The following is a 14,913-nucleotide window of genomic DNA, read 5'->3' as shown; positions in this document are numbered from 1 at the left end:
TGGGCAGCAAGAAATCTCAGGAACTGTCGTTATATATGAATTTATACAGTTACAAAATTTACACAGAGCACAGTGGCTCAGCTTGAATTCTCAAGTCTGAAAATTATTTTCACCCCCGAAATACACTGCTAGTTTGAAGTTTGAACTGCATGGCATTGCTCTAATAAGGTAGACAAATTATCCATGCCAGCGTTGGTCACCAAGTTGGTTCGCAGATGGTCATCCTGCAGTTAATGTCATTTGATAGTAAACTGTCAGAAACTCTTTCATGTGATCTTCTCATCTCTCCTGGAACTAAACTATTCTTTCAGCATATGGTGTACTGTCTGTATTATATATAATATAACAAACTTTTAGCTGTTGACAGTTGTATCCAATACAACTGGACAACCATTGTAGTTGCCCCTTTACTGCCAATGCAATGTTCCTGATCTGTTCATTTACCTTTTCACAGAATTCAGTGGCTACCTTATCAAGCTGAAGCTCTCCCTCTGTCTGACCAAAATTTAAATTAGTATTTGACCAAGCTGAATTAGAATTTTAAATTTATTTTTTATATGATATTATAAATTGGATAATGTCAATGATATTCATATCAATGATCATGCTTTGCAGCTTTTCAATTAAACCAAATTGTCATAGTGGACTCAATTAATAAAATATATTTTATATTTATAAATTTTTAAAACCCTGACGCTCCCCCACGTTTCCTAAAAAATGGTAGGGAGCTTTTGCATAGGCCGCTCCCGCGCCCCCTCGCTCCCTCGCCCCCTCGTCGGAACCTGGTGGAACATTGGAAAAAACCTCCTTTCTATATATAGGAGGTCACAATATAATCAAATCTGACATAACAATAATAATATAAGGCTATGTTGCAGGAAACGTGGTACAGAGGTCAGTTTCCATACGGAAACTGGTACAAAACGCGGAAACGCGTTTCCGGCCGTACTGCCACGTTTCCCGAAATGGAAACGTGGCCAGTACAGCCAAAAATGAGTTTCACGGCCATACAACCCATGTTTCCTCATTAACTTGCGTTTTTTTTTTTAATTTGTTTTTTAATTTATTTTTAGGGTATGTTAGTGCCTTCTAGTTGCTTCTAGATGCGTGTCTAAAGTTATAAAAGTGATTTTTTGCCCTAGTGTTGATATGCAGTTCATCAGGAAGTTCGAGGCATATGCAGTTCATAGTAATGTTAAATTCTTAAAGTAAAAGTGATATTCTCTTTTATTTTTCATTTTCATCCTTTTACTTAAATTTTTAACATTACCATGAAATGACTCAGGATGTTTGAGAGTGGTTTCGCTCTCATTGGATTTCATATGGAGAAAGTAGAATTTTAGATCTCACTCAAAATCCAGCAGACTTATCTGTTTTTCAGGATTTCATGATTGGGGGGATTGCAATGTTTCCATTGGATTTTATCATGTACTAGGGTATGGAACTTGTATTTAATCAAGAGAACCAAGCCCTCTATGTAGGGGAAACTCCCAATAATCAAGATCATGTAGGGTACTAGGGTATGAAACTTGTATTTAATCAAGAGCACTAAGGTCGTTTGACTATGTAGGAGGAGACTCCCAATACAACAGTGGTCCTTCTAAAAAATGGGATGTGGATGCAGAAAATCCTGATTTGGATCTCTCTCTTGCAGCCTTATAGTCTTTACTATACTTGCAGCCTCATATATTAATATAAATAAACGCTGATTTTGAGATTTGGATATATAATAAAGGTTGCTTTTGGATATACCGATATTTTTATTTTCATTATGTGATCATCCATGAGTAAATGTGATGTAAATTAAATCTTAATGTTTAAGTGTAATAAATTATAATGTATCATTTATGCTTTATGATTGCGCGCGCACACACACACACACACACAACTATATTTATATATATATATATATATATATATATATATATATATATATATTCGCGTTTCCCCGTTTCCAAAATTTGGGGAGGTCGCGTTTCGTATCGCTTCCCGTTTCAGAAACTCATACCTGTTTCCCCCTTTCGTGCAACCTAGATATAAGGGCACAACAATAACAATAGTGGGTTTCTATGGGGCACATTAATAACAATATGGGGACAATACACGTACAACAATAACAATAAGGGCTACAATGATAATAGTAATGGGGGAATCACTAGTGGTCATGTTAATGAAGAAAGTTTAATGTTCAGTTTACTGTTGGTGATTTTCTTAGTTTCTTGATCAACTTGGGGAGATCCCACCAAAAGGATGCCCATAGATCTTTTGTACTTTATTTTATCTATCCCTCTTTTATGTTTCATCATGTGTTTATAAAATTTTGTTACAAAATTTCTATGTTGCACTCGCTGTGGAGACGAGGGGACAAGGGGACAAGTTTCCAGGATGGCTAGAGTGCACCTCCAAATTTTCAGGGGACGATAGGTTGGGGATGGCAAGTGTGGCGACTAATTTTTATATTTATTAAAAAATTAAAATTAAAATAAAATTTAGTAATACAACATAAACATGAATCAAAATGATAAGTTAAAATACAAAAATTAGAACTATTACTATTTTGAAATTCGAATTACAAAATAAAATACTAAAATTGTTGGGCGTGAAGGGCGTGAGCTGCTGGGCGTGAAGGTTGTTGGGCATAAAGGGTGTGAACTACTGGGTGTGAAGGATGTTGGGCGTAAAGCCTACTCGCTGCTTTTTGTTGAGCGTGAAGCCTGTGTCTACGTGGGCGTGAACCCTTGTTGTGAAGCTTGCCCAAAAGCCCGCGTGAAACACTGAAAATTGCTTGCCTGTCATGAAGAAAACCCTCCTGCGTGCATGAAGAAAACCCGCTTGTGTGATACTTGGAACTCTCCCTGTCGGCTTTCTCCCTGTTAGCTAAATGGTAAATGAAATCAAAATGTTATGTAGATTATGTTTTACCTTTGTGAAGTTAGGTATGCGGTAGGGTAGGTAAACGATGTAATTTTTATTTATTTATTTACAATTTTGAATTAAGTTTTGATTTTTTATAAAAATGAAAATTTTTAATATTTTTTAAGTTGTAAATTGAAATTATATTGGGGATGTCCAGAAGTCCCCGATTTATCGAGGGATGTTTTGGAATCCCTGAAAAAGTCCTCGATTTTTCGAGGGATGACCTTGGATTACCCAAGTCCCCGACAAATTTGGAATGTTTTTGATGAGTTCCAAAGTCCCCAGATCGCCAAAATGGAGGAAATATCATAAATTATGGCAGGGACAGGTCCCCGTGCAACAAAGCAAAATTTCCATAATTGCATTTATTTACTTTCTCGTAGAAAGATAAATTTCATGATATAACTCATTTTTGGAGCACATATCTGATTGATAGGGCTTTTCTTACGTTTGTCAAGTAGTTTTCTTGAGCATCAAGCAATTTCATCTCTATTTACATTTTTCTTTAACTAATTGGGGAAGCTTCCTATATCAGCATAGATTTTCTTGCTGCTGTACAACTGTACTTGTTGAACAATGCATAACTCTTCTTTTTAGCATATTTCTTCATAGTAATGTACATTTTGTCTGTAACACCACTAATGGAATTAGACAGTGAGGTTCAACCAAAGGGAAATTAGGATTTGGGTTGTCTTCCTTTAAATTCTTGTTGTGGGTCTATGCTTTCCTTGCATTTTGAATTTTGGTTTTTGCAATTTAGATCAATAGTATTTCCTTTTATCTGCAACAATTTCTTCAAGTTGAATTAGATATAATTGATAAAGTAGACTTTTGTTTCAACCATTGGTTGGTTTCCCTTGCAATTGAGTTATATAAATTTCCCGTGGCATCCATGATTTGATTTCCATTTACTTGAACCATTAGAGTAAGACCTAGGTTGTCATTTTCCCTTTCATTAGCTAGGATCTAGGTAGTTTCACAATAAGGAAAACAAATTGTGACTTGCACATGTAGTGCAAAACACCTTTGAAGTTTGTACGAGTCTCAAGTAGATAATTAAAGTTGGTAGCTACATGCGGGTAACATTCTTGTTGCAAATATGAAGCCCACCACTTTTTAGTGTTGTTGGGGAGGAACAAAAAGCATGCATTTTCATTACTTATCTGTGAATTGGCTTTTTTTCTAAGTATAGAAAAAAAAGAAAAACCATATAGCATACATCTCTAGATAGTATCCATGCCTTGACTTAGGGGGCAGATCAGGAAAATATTTACCAAAAACCACCACCATTGAACCAAGAACAAGTAATCAACAATAAATTGGTCGTGATACCTCCTCTCCAATAGAAATGAAAGACCTTACAGACTTTTGGGAGATGCAAGCTACAAAAGTTGAGAACCTCTTTGAAAAAGGGGGAGCTCCATCTCACCATACCATGCTTGAAGATTGAGAACAACTAGAGGTTTTTGAATTTCTCATCAGGGAGATTAATAGGGAAGAAAATATGAAGAACATAATTCCCACTGTCCTCCCTCATTGTTATGTATTAACTAATGAAAACCTCAACACCTTTTTGTTTGAGTTTGGTATTGTAATATCCCAAATTTTGGTTTTCCACATTAGAGACAATATTCAGAAGAGGAAGCAATTCCAACATTGGGACTTAGGAGGAAAAAGGGAAATCAAAACTTTAGTGGAGAGTGGAGACCACAAGGAGAGAAATTCGACCTGAGTGGCAATTCGCATTAGTGAGAAGAGAGAGAAAGGAAGGGGTGTGAATTAGTGGAAGGTGGGGACCACCAAGGGAGAGAGGGCCAACCATTATAAATAGAGCTTGGAGGCCTCTATTTGGCATCTTTGATCATTTTTACAAATCAACTCTAGTTAGCTTGAGTTGCTTAGCCAAGACAACTCATGTTGTTTAGCACAAGGAATTCCCAAGCGAGAGGACGTAGGGATCAAAATCATACTACTGAATTGGTGCAGAGAAAACAAGTATTTTGGCCTGAGAATTTAGCTATTTGTGCCCCTCAAGTTGGACTAGCATTTGTGGAGATTTTCAATGTTGGAAGTTGCAGATTTTGTGAGAGCCAAATATGCCACTCTAGGGCCTGCATAGTAGTGACACTGGGTAAAATTCGTGGGGTTGAATACTTCATGCTTGTGCAGTCTTTGTGAGGGAAATCCACTCACTTCTCTGGAGGTAATTTCTAAGGCAGTTCTATAGCAGATTGAAGAGAACCAAGTGCCAAATCTAGCAGTGGAAGTGTGGGGGACACAATTTCTACATTGAAGGGTGTAGCACCAAAAATTGGGTAATTCCGGGAGGTTGGAATTAGCCCAATTCCTTTATGGGTTTTGTCGGTCACGGGTCAAGGAGTTGGATCCTAATTTTGCAAAAATTTGGAGGAGTTTTGGTGCCCCAAAACAATAGGACTATTTGGTAGCTAGTTAGGAGAAGTGAGCTTAAATTTTGGGTCCTAGGAGGTCGGTAAAATTTGCCCAAACCCTTTTTGGGCTTTTGGTGGAGAGCTCAAAATTAATTTGGTAGAATTTTCTAAGCACTTTTGGAGGCTCAAACAGGGGTTTCTTCCAGCGAGTAGTTGTAGAACTTTTAGGGCTAGCACAAAACATTGAGGAGAAGCCTTTCCTCTGCATCCGGGTAGCGTTTTTCTGACCTTGGATTGTTTAGATTGTTTTGGCAAGCCTAGGTGCACAAATTTCATGCATTGTACTCTTCTCCATATATACTAAAATGGTTGAATTTTGGTGCAGTTCTTGTGTAAATTGTGGGTGCTTGATTGTTGTTTAAATATTTCGGTGTTGTATGTTATTTTGCTTTGTTTATCACTGTTATTTTCTTTTTGGAACATTACAGTGGTATCAAAGCCATAATCTTGGCTCAGCCTGTGGGTCTTCTTCAATTCAACATTTGTGAGCACTTCCAATCAGTAGAATAGATCAACTTCAAGCCAAATTTGGAAATGTTTGGGAACTGCGGAGTGTTAAAGCCAAGTTCCAAAGTTGGTGGTTAGCTTTAAACCACCATTTAGTGGAAGAATTCAGTTTTTGCTACCCATTTAGTTGTAGGTTTTAACCTTGTACAAAAATTACCTACTAACAGATTCTTAAAACTGAAAAATATGCAATGGCAAGAACATAAAATTTACGCAGAGATTTTCTTCTGGAACCCAAACCGGGAAAACCAGATCGATTTTTCCTTTATATTCCTTTCAATGTTATAATACCTTATATACATATCGAAACATTCATAAATCCCAATCCCTTAGCCCTATATTAGAATATAACCATAGTTCCCTTGACTGGATGTACAAAATACCATGGGCAAAAACCATCATGCCCAAAAGTGCGCAAAAGCCATGCATAAAAAACCACTGGTAGGTCCACCCACCAACCTGGGGCTAGTCGCGAAAAGAATATAACACACCCCAACATTGGTTTTAGTTTTACTTAAAGAAATCAGTTTTAGAGAGCACATTTAGCCATTATCAGTTGTCCCAATCTCACATATAACCTTTCGGATTAAGGGGCAATGCTGGACACCTAATTTGTTAGGGTTGGTATGAAGGAATATGAACTGTCATTGGGAGGCCAAGGGACCTTGGAAGAAGATTCCAAAGGTCACAAGAAATTGTATATATATTAGTATCATCTTAATGAAATGACAATTCATGCTTACATTTTCAATCTTTGGTCTGCAACCCAACACTAATACTGTGTTGAAATTTTGGAAATTTAATAACTAATGCTATTGTGGATCATATTACAAATTTCTCTTCTTCAAATTCCAACCACAAAAACCTGCAAACAAGAACCAATGCAACTGCTGAAATTTCACCTCATTTACTTGAGGTTTCCTAGATATAATCCCTATGAAGTTTCAATCTTAGCACTGATCTGAAATGTTAAGATTGCAATAGTCATATTTCACTTCTTGTCAACCAATTTCACTTGGGACACATATTAGTATTTTAATACCACAAATTTACAGGTCTTAGGACACACCTTTCAAGGCATATAAGATATATGAAATGTCCTATTACAATAGATTATAACAATAAATAATTTTCTCCTTTGTCTTCCAAATTTGTTAAATAACTAAATGTTATGTCAAATTGATATCAACATTAAAGGTTCAAATCTACTCAATCATTAAGTTAAACATAAACTAAAAATCAAGTCTGCATGTACAGAAAATTTGAACAGCTAAAGACTTCACATATATATGAAAGATGAAGTACAATTACATACCACAACTTTTATCACAAAGGTGGTACAAGTCAATCTCTCAAAACCCTAGTTAGGGAACCATAAGGAAACTATAGGCACCAATTCCTAGCTAAGAATCACTGCCAACCAATGTTGGCTACTCTACCAAATATTATCAACATGTTAGAATCAATATTGACAAGCCTTCCTTAGCACATACAATAAGCTTGTATTACACAAGTTCTCCACACTAGTATTGTTGTCATCCTTAAGGTTTGTAAACTCTCGCCATTTTGCATCACACAAGTACATAGCAAGACAACTCTTGTTCTAGCCCTCAAATCTATGTATCCATCCTGTGGTTTGAGTCCCAAAACCCTAGGTCCTCAACTCTTGCATCAACATAAACACCAAGGGCTCCATGTAACATCAATGAGACAATAATTGAGTCTTCTTCCAAGCAACGCATCATAGCAAGCTCAAGACTCATGAAGCCAGTCTCTTCATGGTCTTGCCTTTGTCTCACATCTCACATCTCACATGTCTTCTACTAGGGTATTAACCTTAGTGCTACAACAAGAGCCATAATAGCCATCATCATTTCCAATGCCATGTTCTTCTCTAGGGTTTGCATTCATGGCACAAACTATAGCATCATAATAGAATACCTTTGCATTATGTATGAGCAGTTTCTCCAAGAACATGTAAGACATCTCTCCTTTCTCCTTATCTACTCCTAGGGTTTCTTCATGAAGCCTAATGTCATGCTTCTAAGGTTTCTTCATGAATCCTAGTGTCTTTCTCTTGACAAGACTTCTCCAAGACAATACAAAGAATATAGTGCATGGATGATAATGAAAATAAGAGATATATCCTCCCTTTATATATAGAGTAGTTGATGGAGGCTGACATAGAACAAGGACATAAGTTCATACAAGTAACCAACAAAGCAACCCCACATGGTTCACTGTACAATACAAAGTTCTACATGTGTCCAACTAGGGTTTATCGAAGATGGTGTACTATCTAACACATTGTGAGTCGAATGCTCATGATGGTCCACTGTCCAGGTGTTCTCATGCAAGATGCTCCTCTAATTGTGCCCCCCCATATCCTCTCATGTGTCCAATACTATGTCATCAAACCCTCGCCCCTGATGTAAACATCCACCTCCCCCATTCTCTGCATCCAATGGTTTAGCCAACGTGGCGATCAAGATAACAACCACCCTAGGTGAGGGCATTATACAAGCAGTCTAAGCAAGGTCATGAAATCTGACAAAAGTTAACATAGATAATAGCTTGATTCTGTAATATTTTTAATGGTTCTTTGAGTTTCACTTGTATTTTTACTATTTTTCTCATTAATTGAGGCTGTTTGATTTAGATTTTCCATTGTCTGCACACTCAAACCTTCTAGTAGTGTTCACTACAATATACTTGTCTTTTCTCTTGTACATATCTATTTTCTGTATGTTATGATTAGTATTTTCAATAAAAATATTCCCTATTTTCTCTCTTAATTACGTTTGTTGTACATAAATTTATACTTGAAACTGGCTTTCTGTGCTAAAACAATGGAGCTTCTCTTTTGCAGTTATCCCAAGCTATAAACTTGTTTTCCAGAAATCTGCATGACTCATCGCTGTCATTCAGCATGCAGACAACTTCTGCCCGATTGATGCTTAATTTGGTATGATCAAGTGCAAATCAATGTCCTATTATCTTTTATAGGGACACTGCATTTGAAGAGCACTTTTTATGGTTAGGAGTTCCATCTTACATAAAGAAAAAAGGATCATTGTTTTATGCTTTGAAATTGTAAAGGTTGAATAGAATTATTAAGCTATTATGTACAATAATGTGTAGGTTAAACCAATCTTTATCAGAGGTGTGGACCCTACGAGCAAGGAAAAAAGTCGAGCCTTACTGGTGTGATCTTTTGTATACAATTTTTTCTTCATGATTACTCAATAAACTATTGATGATTTCTAACCTTTGTGGATGACTCACTCTTTTTCTACCATTGAAATAGGGAATTATATTAGAAGCTTTTGTGAGCAAGTTCAGTACATTAAAGCACACTATTCCTCAGGTATGTACAGTGTCCTTTGCTCGTTATATAGCCGTGGAGATTTTCTCAATACTCCAGTGAAGTGCAAAATAAATTATATTTAAAAAGACTACTGTCGGCCGAGATAAGAATGCTTGTTGGAGTTCTGAAACAGTTGGATCCCAGCAGGCATATTACGATGCTTATTATAAAATTAATGATTCATCTTAAATTGGCCAAATTTTAATTAGGAGTGCCATGTTTTTAGAAGTTCAAGACTCATTATGATGAGAATTCAACATTCTACCAAATATTGAACAAGGTTACGAAAATACAGTTATACATGACTTTATAATAAAAATAAACAATTATTACAATTAGAAAAATAACAAAAGCAAACAATTATGTTTGTGATGATTTTCTGCAATAAATTTGGAAAGATCAAAGTAATGATGCAAAGGGTATTTTCCTTTTCAATGCATTATATTTTTCGTTATCATTAAATATAAAAAGTTCCGGTGGAAGCAATGGGTGAAGCGAATAAAACATTATTTTGACGGATGTATACATTATAGATGAAATTCGAAAGAGTTAGTTGATTATTTGTAATTGTTGAATATTTTAAGCTTTATAGAAGAAATCTCGGGGGCCGTTGCCTAATACTATCTGTCAATGCTTAGAGCCAAAGTTTTTTCACTAAATTTTAGAAAATAAAGAAAAAATAGACAACCATTAATTAATATTAATTTGGTTAGAGTGAGCACATATGGCTAACGGTTTCTTAATATTAATTTAGTTACTCTGAGCACATATAGCTAACGACTAATATTTCTCTAATATGAACTTATAATGACACGTCTAGTCATATAACGCAAATCTTAACTAATATGAACTTATAATGACACGTCTAGTCATATAATGCAAATCTTAACGTGCTAATAGTTAAATGCTTGGTCTTCTTGATAGCTGCTCCAACAACACTTCAAATAGTCACATAATTCAAGTGTTAACATGTGGATAGTTACTTTTGATCTTGTTGGTTAGTTGCTCCAACATCCCTCCATGCGGTCACATAAATACAAGTGTTAAACGTTTTAATAGTTAGCTGCTCCAATAAATGTCTAGACTTTCAATCTGCATGCCCTCAGAATCTTTATGCAGCTGGAAAACTCAACTTCTTGTCATGAAAACCTTAATCAACTGGACAGAAAACTGAAGTTAAACTAAAATGTCTTAAACTTAGTTGCTATTCTGTTCCATGGAATGCTTGAAACTCATTGATGTTTCATTAGTATGTTGCAAGTGTGTGTTGATGTTGATAGCTCAGATAGGTGCTTCTGCATAGGTTAGGTGTCAAGCATGGAGAAGATGTCCAAAACCCTGTTAGGTACTTGCTTATGTTGAGCAAGTGAATATTATGATTTGTTTAGCAGGTTTAACTTAGGAAAAACACATAAATTAATTGATGTTGGCTATTAAGCTAAGATTTCTAATGAAAACTGAATTTAATTCATTCTAGTGAATTAGATCTAATTTGTACCATTGGTCTCAAGTGAGGCTTAGTGTTAGGGTCCCACCCTAACCCCCTTATTTATGTAATGGGATCACGTCATAGTCAAGAGTCAATGAAGCCCATATTAATATTTGTAAGTGGTTAACCCGCAATTAATGACGGGACCACAGTTAGTTGCAAATGGGCCGTAGTATTAGATAGATGGTATTAATAAAACCCACGGTATTGATCCGTGGTATTGCATGTATGTGTCATATATAAAGGATAGAGACTCCCTACGAGGAGCATCGTGTCTTATTTTGTAAGCGAGCTCTGCTCTATTGGAGGTTGCCCCCTCGAAGAGGCAAGTGAACATTACTCTCTGAATAATAAAATCATTGTTGTTCTGTGTTCTGGGTATCTTTTCTTCGCATATTCTATATTTGGGTATCATTTTGCAGGTTAAGAGCATAACATGTGGTATCAAAGCACTTTCCAGGGCCGGTGGGATCTCCATTTCTTAGCAAATTTTTTTTTGGCTAGAGACGTGTTCCGACGTCTTTAAACCACGGGATCTGTCGTTGAGCGCATAAACCTGCGGATTTGGGGAGGCATGCACGCAGGAAATACAAGAGGTGGTCACGTCTGTTGGACTCCCTTGTAACCCCTGTGGGTACCCCTTCGAGTAGTAGCGAATTAGACAGAACCGCGCACAGACTGTCTTCCACGTACCCTCTGGGTATATCGGAAGCCCCCTAGGCTCCCTTGAAACCTCGCCATAGATAAACCGTCGGCCGTCTTGCGGCTACAGTACACCGAGAACAGCACTCAGAGAGATTATTCTCCCGTACGATAGGGTAGTCGGGTTGTACGGCTAAGGGTACGGTCGATCCTCCTTAGTTAGAGCCCTAAAACATTGGGCCGAGTACTACTGCCAGACCCTTATGTATATTGCGATCTATAGCACCTGACACTCCTCAAGACCATAGTTCCCTTTTCTATTGGGGGATCACGCATCATCTCTTCCAAATGCACTTGTGCAAAGGGGTGCAGCAGTAGCAGACATCAGTCCCGCAGTCTCGAGTTCGCAGATCAGTCATTCAGATCTATTAGATCCATCAGAGCCGCAGAGCCATCAGATCCGCCATTCAGATCTCTCAGATCCACCAGATCTGAGTAGTGTGTGGGGTTCCTATACCGGGGCATAATTTTCGCAGGACTTTTTGCAGCATTGACATTTTGAAGATTTGGTGATCTAGCCCATCAGAATCAGGACGACGAGCTGAGCAAGGTGGTACCATTCAATTCTTACTGAATTTTTTTTTGGGCGGTCCCAAATCTCAAGAACATCTGATTGGTGCATGGTAGAAACTAGAGCTCAAGCTATGGCCAATGAGAGGATGGAAAACCTTGAAACAACCTTGCAATCCATCCAAACTCAAATTGAAAACCTATCGAAACTAATCTTGAAGGGCAAGGAGGAAGTCCACGAGGAGGCGTATAATGGCAAGGGACACAGTGAGGGTGAGTCTAGCCACTCTCCTCACGTCTGAGGCACCCACCAACAATCTCATCAGCGACGTCCCAAGTTGGATATGCATAAATTTGATGGGTCTCAGCCGACAACATGGATAACACAAATGGAGCAGTATTTCAATTTGAATAACATCTTAGATGATGATACTCAGCTTATGGTGGCGAGGATGTACTTGGACAATGAAAGGTGGCAATGGTGGGAATGGAATCAACGTTGCAGTGGACCTTTTCGGGCTTGGACCACCTTCAAAAAAGCTCTTCAAGACCGCTTTGACCAAGAATCTTCTTTTTTGGGTCATCTTACTAAGCTCCGACAAACTGGCACAGTGGACGAATATATTACAACCTTTGAAGCCTTAGCCTTCCGCACCTGGGATCTCTCAAATGCGTTCTACACATAATGTTTTATCAACAGTCTTAAAGAAGCCATAAAAGCCCAAGTCCAACTGCACCACCCTCCCACGTGGATAGAGGCTTGCAAGGGAGATCGTAACGTGGAACGTGCGTTAGCAGCCCAGTACAGTCACCCAAATTTCCCCGCTAAGGGTCGCTCCCCACCGGCCCACAGCCTTCCGCACCTGGGATCTCTCAAATGTGTTCTACACATAATGTTTTATCAACGGTCTTAAAGAAGCCATAAAAGCCCAAGTCCAACTGCACCACCCTCCCACGTGGATAGAGGCTTGCAAGGGAGATCGTAACGTGGAACGTGCGTTAGCAGCCCAGTACAGTCACCCAAATTTCCCCGCTAAGGGTCGCTCCCCACAGGCTCACAACACCACTCAAACACTTAAGGTCCAAAAGGTGTCACCTGCAGAAATGGCCGAAAGAAGAAAGCAAGGATTATGTTACTACTGTGATGAAAAATACTCCCCAGGTCATAAATGCAAGGAGCCCAAATTTTTTCAAATTGATGCCACTGACTATAGCTCATCGGAGGAAGATCCACCACTGGAGAAACATGAGGAGGTAGAAGAGGACAACCAACAGGACAATGTACCTGACGAACCAGTTATTTCGCTGCATGCTTTGGCAGGGATTTCTTCACCTCAAACTCTCAAAATCAGAGGTTTTATTAAACATCGCCCAGTAGTAGTCTTGATTGATAGTGGAAGTACACATAATTTCATCCATCAAAAAGTCGCGGAAGCAGTGCATTGTTTTGTACGAGTAGTTTCTAACTTCCAAGTTCAAATCGCGGATGGGGGCACAATGAAATGTGAAGGCCGCTGTGAAAATGTCAAACTTCAAATGGGGGATTATCAGTTGAAGACCCACATGTTTGCCATACACATGGGAGGATGCAACATTGTCCTCGGCGCTGACTGGCTCCGCACTCTGGGGCCTATCACAATGGATTTCCAGGAGTTATATATGAGTTTTAAGCAGAACAACTCCACACATACCCTCCGGGGACTCCAGGCGGGAGCTCCCTCTATCGTCAGCTCGCATAGGATGGAAAAATTGCTAAAAAGGGGCCATCATGGAGTTATAGCTCAATTTGATGCCATCCAGGCAGCCGCAACCAAGTCTCTGCCAATTCATCCGGAGATGCAACAGATTTTAAATAACCATCTGCCGGTCTTTGACAAGCCTCATGAGCTTCCACCCTCGAGAGGGGAACATGATCATAGCATCAACTTGGTTCCAGGGGCCCAACCCCCAAATGTGCGCCCATATAGATATCCGTTCACCCAAAAGAATGAAATAGAAAAAATAATCAAGGAACTTTTGGAAGCAGGTGTCATTCGTCCCAGCATTAGTCCTTATTCATCATCGGTGGTCATGGTGCTCAAGAAAGATGGGGAGTGGCGGATGTGTCCAGACTTCAGGGCTCTCAATAAGTTGACAGTCAAAGATAAATTTCCCATCCCAGTGGTTGATGATTTGCTGGATGAACTTAATGGGGCTCAATTCTTCACTAAGCTGGATCTGCGCTCAGGCTACCACCAAATTCGCATGAAGGAAGTCGACATTCCAAAGACTGCTTTCCGCACTCATGAAGGCCATTATGAGTTCCTAGTCATGCCATTCGGACTTTGTAATGCCCCATCTACTTTTCAGAGCCTTATGAACCACCTTCTCAAACCATATCTCAGGAAATTTGTCCTTGTTTTCTTCGATGACATCCTCATCTATAGTTGCACTTGGGCCGCACATCTTCAACATGTAGATCTATTCCTGCAACTGCTCTGCAAGAATAAATTATTTGTTAAAATGTCCAAGTGTGCGTTTGGCATGGAAGAAGTTGAGTATTTGGGCCACATTGTGGGGCATGAAGGTGTCAAGGTGGACCCCAAAAAGATCCAGGCAATGCAGGAGTGACCTCAACCTCGGACCTTGAAAAGCGTGAGAGGATTCTTGGGTCTCACAGGCTATTATCGCAAATTTGTCCGCAATTATGGTCGCATAGCAAAGCCCCTCACTCAACTCCTGAAGAAAAATTCATTCTTCTGGAATGAGGAAGCACAACAAGCCTTTACAACTCTCAAAAATTTCATGTGTTCCACTCCAGTCTTAGCACTACCTGATTTCACCAAATCTTTTGTCATTGAATGTGATGCTTCGGGTACAAGTATTGGGGCAGTCTTAATGCAGGAAGGACGACCTTTGGCCTTCACCAGCCAACAACTCAGTGGGAAGAATCTGGGCCAATCTACCTACGAGAAGAAAATGATGGCCATCTT

This window comes from Pinus tabuliformis, chromosome 4_1, assembly GCF_031772625.1.
Source record: "Pinus tabuliformis cultivar Carrire ecotype Pingquan chromosome 4_1, CPIR1, whole genome shotgun sequence".
Lineage (NCBI taxonomy): Eukaryota > Viridiplantae > Streptophyta > Pinopsida > Pinales > Pinaceae > Pinus > Pinus tabuliformis.
The sequence above is the reverse complement of the archived record's forward strand: the minus strand, read 5'-3'. Positions refer to the sequence as shown.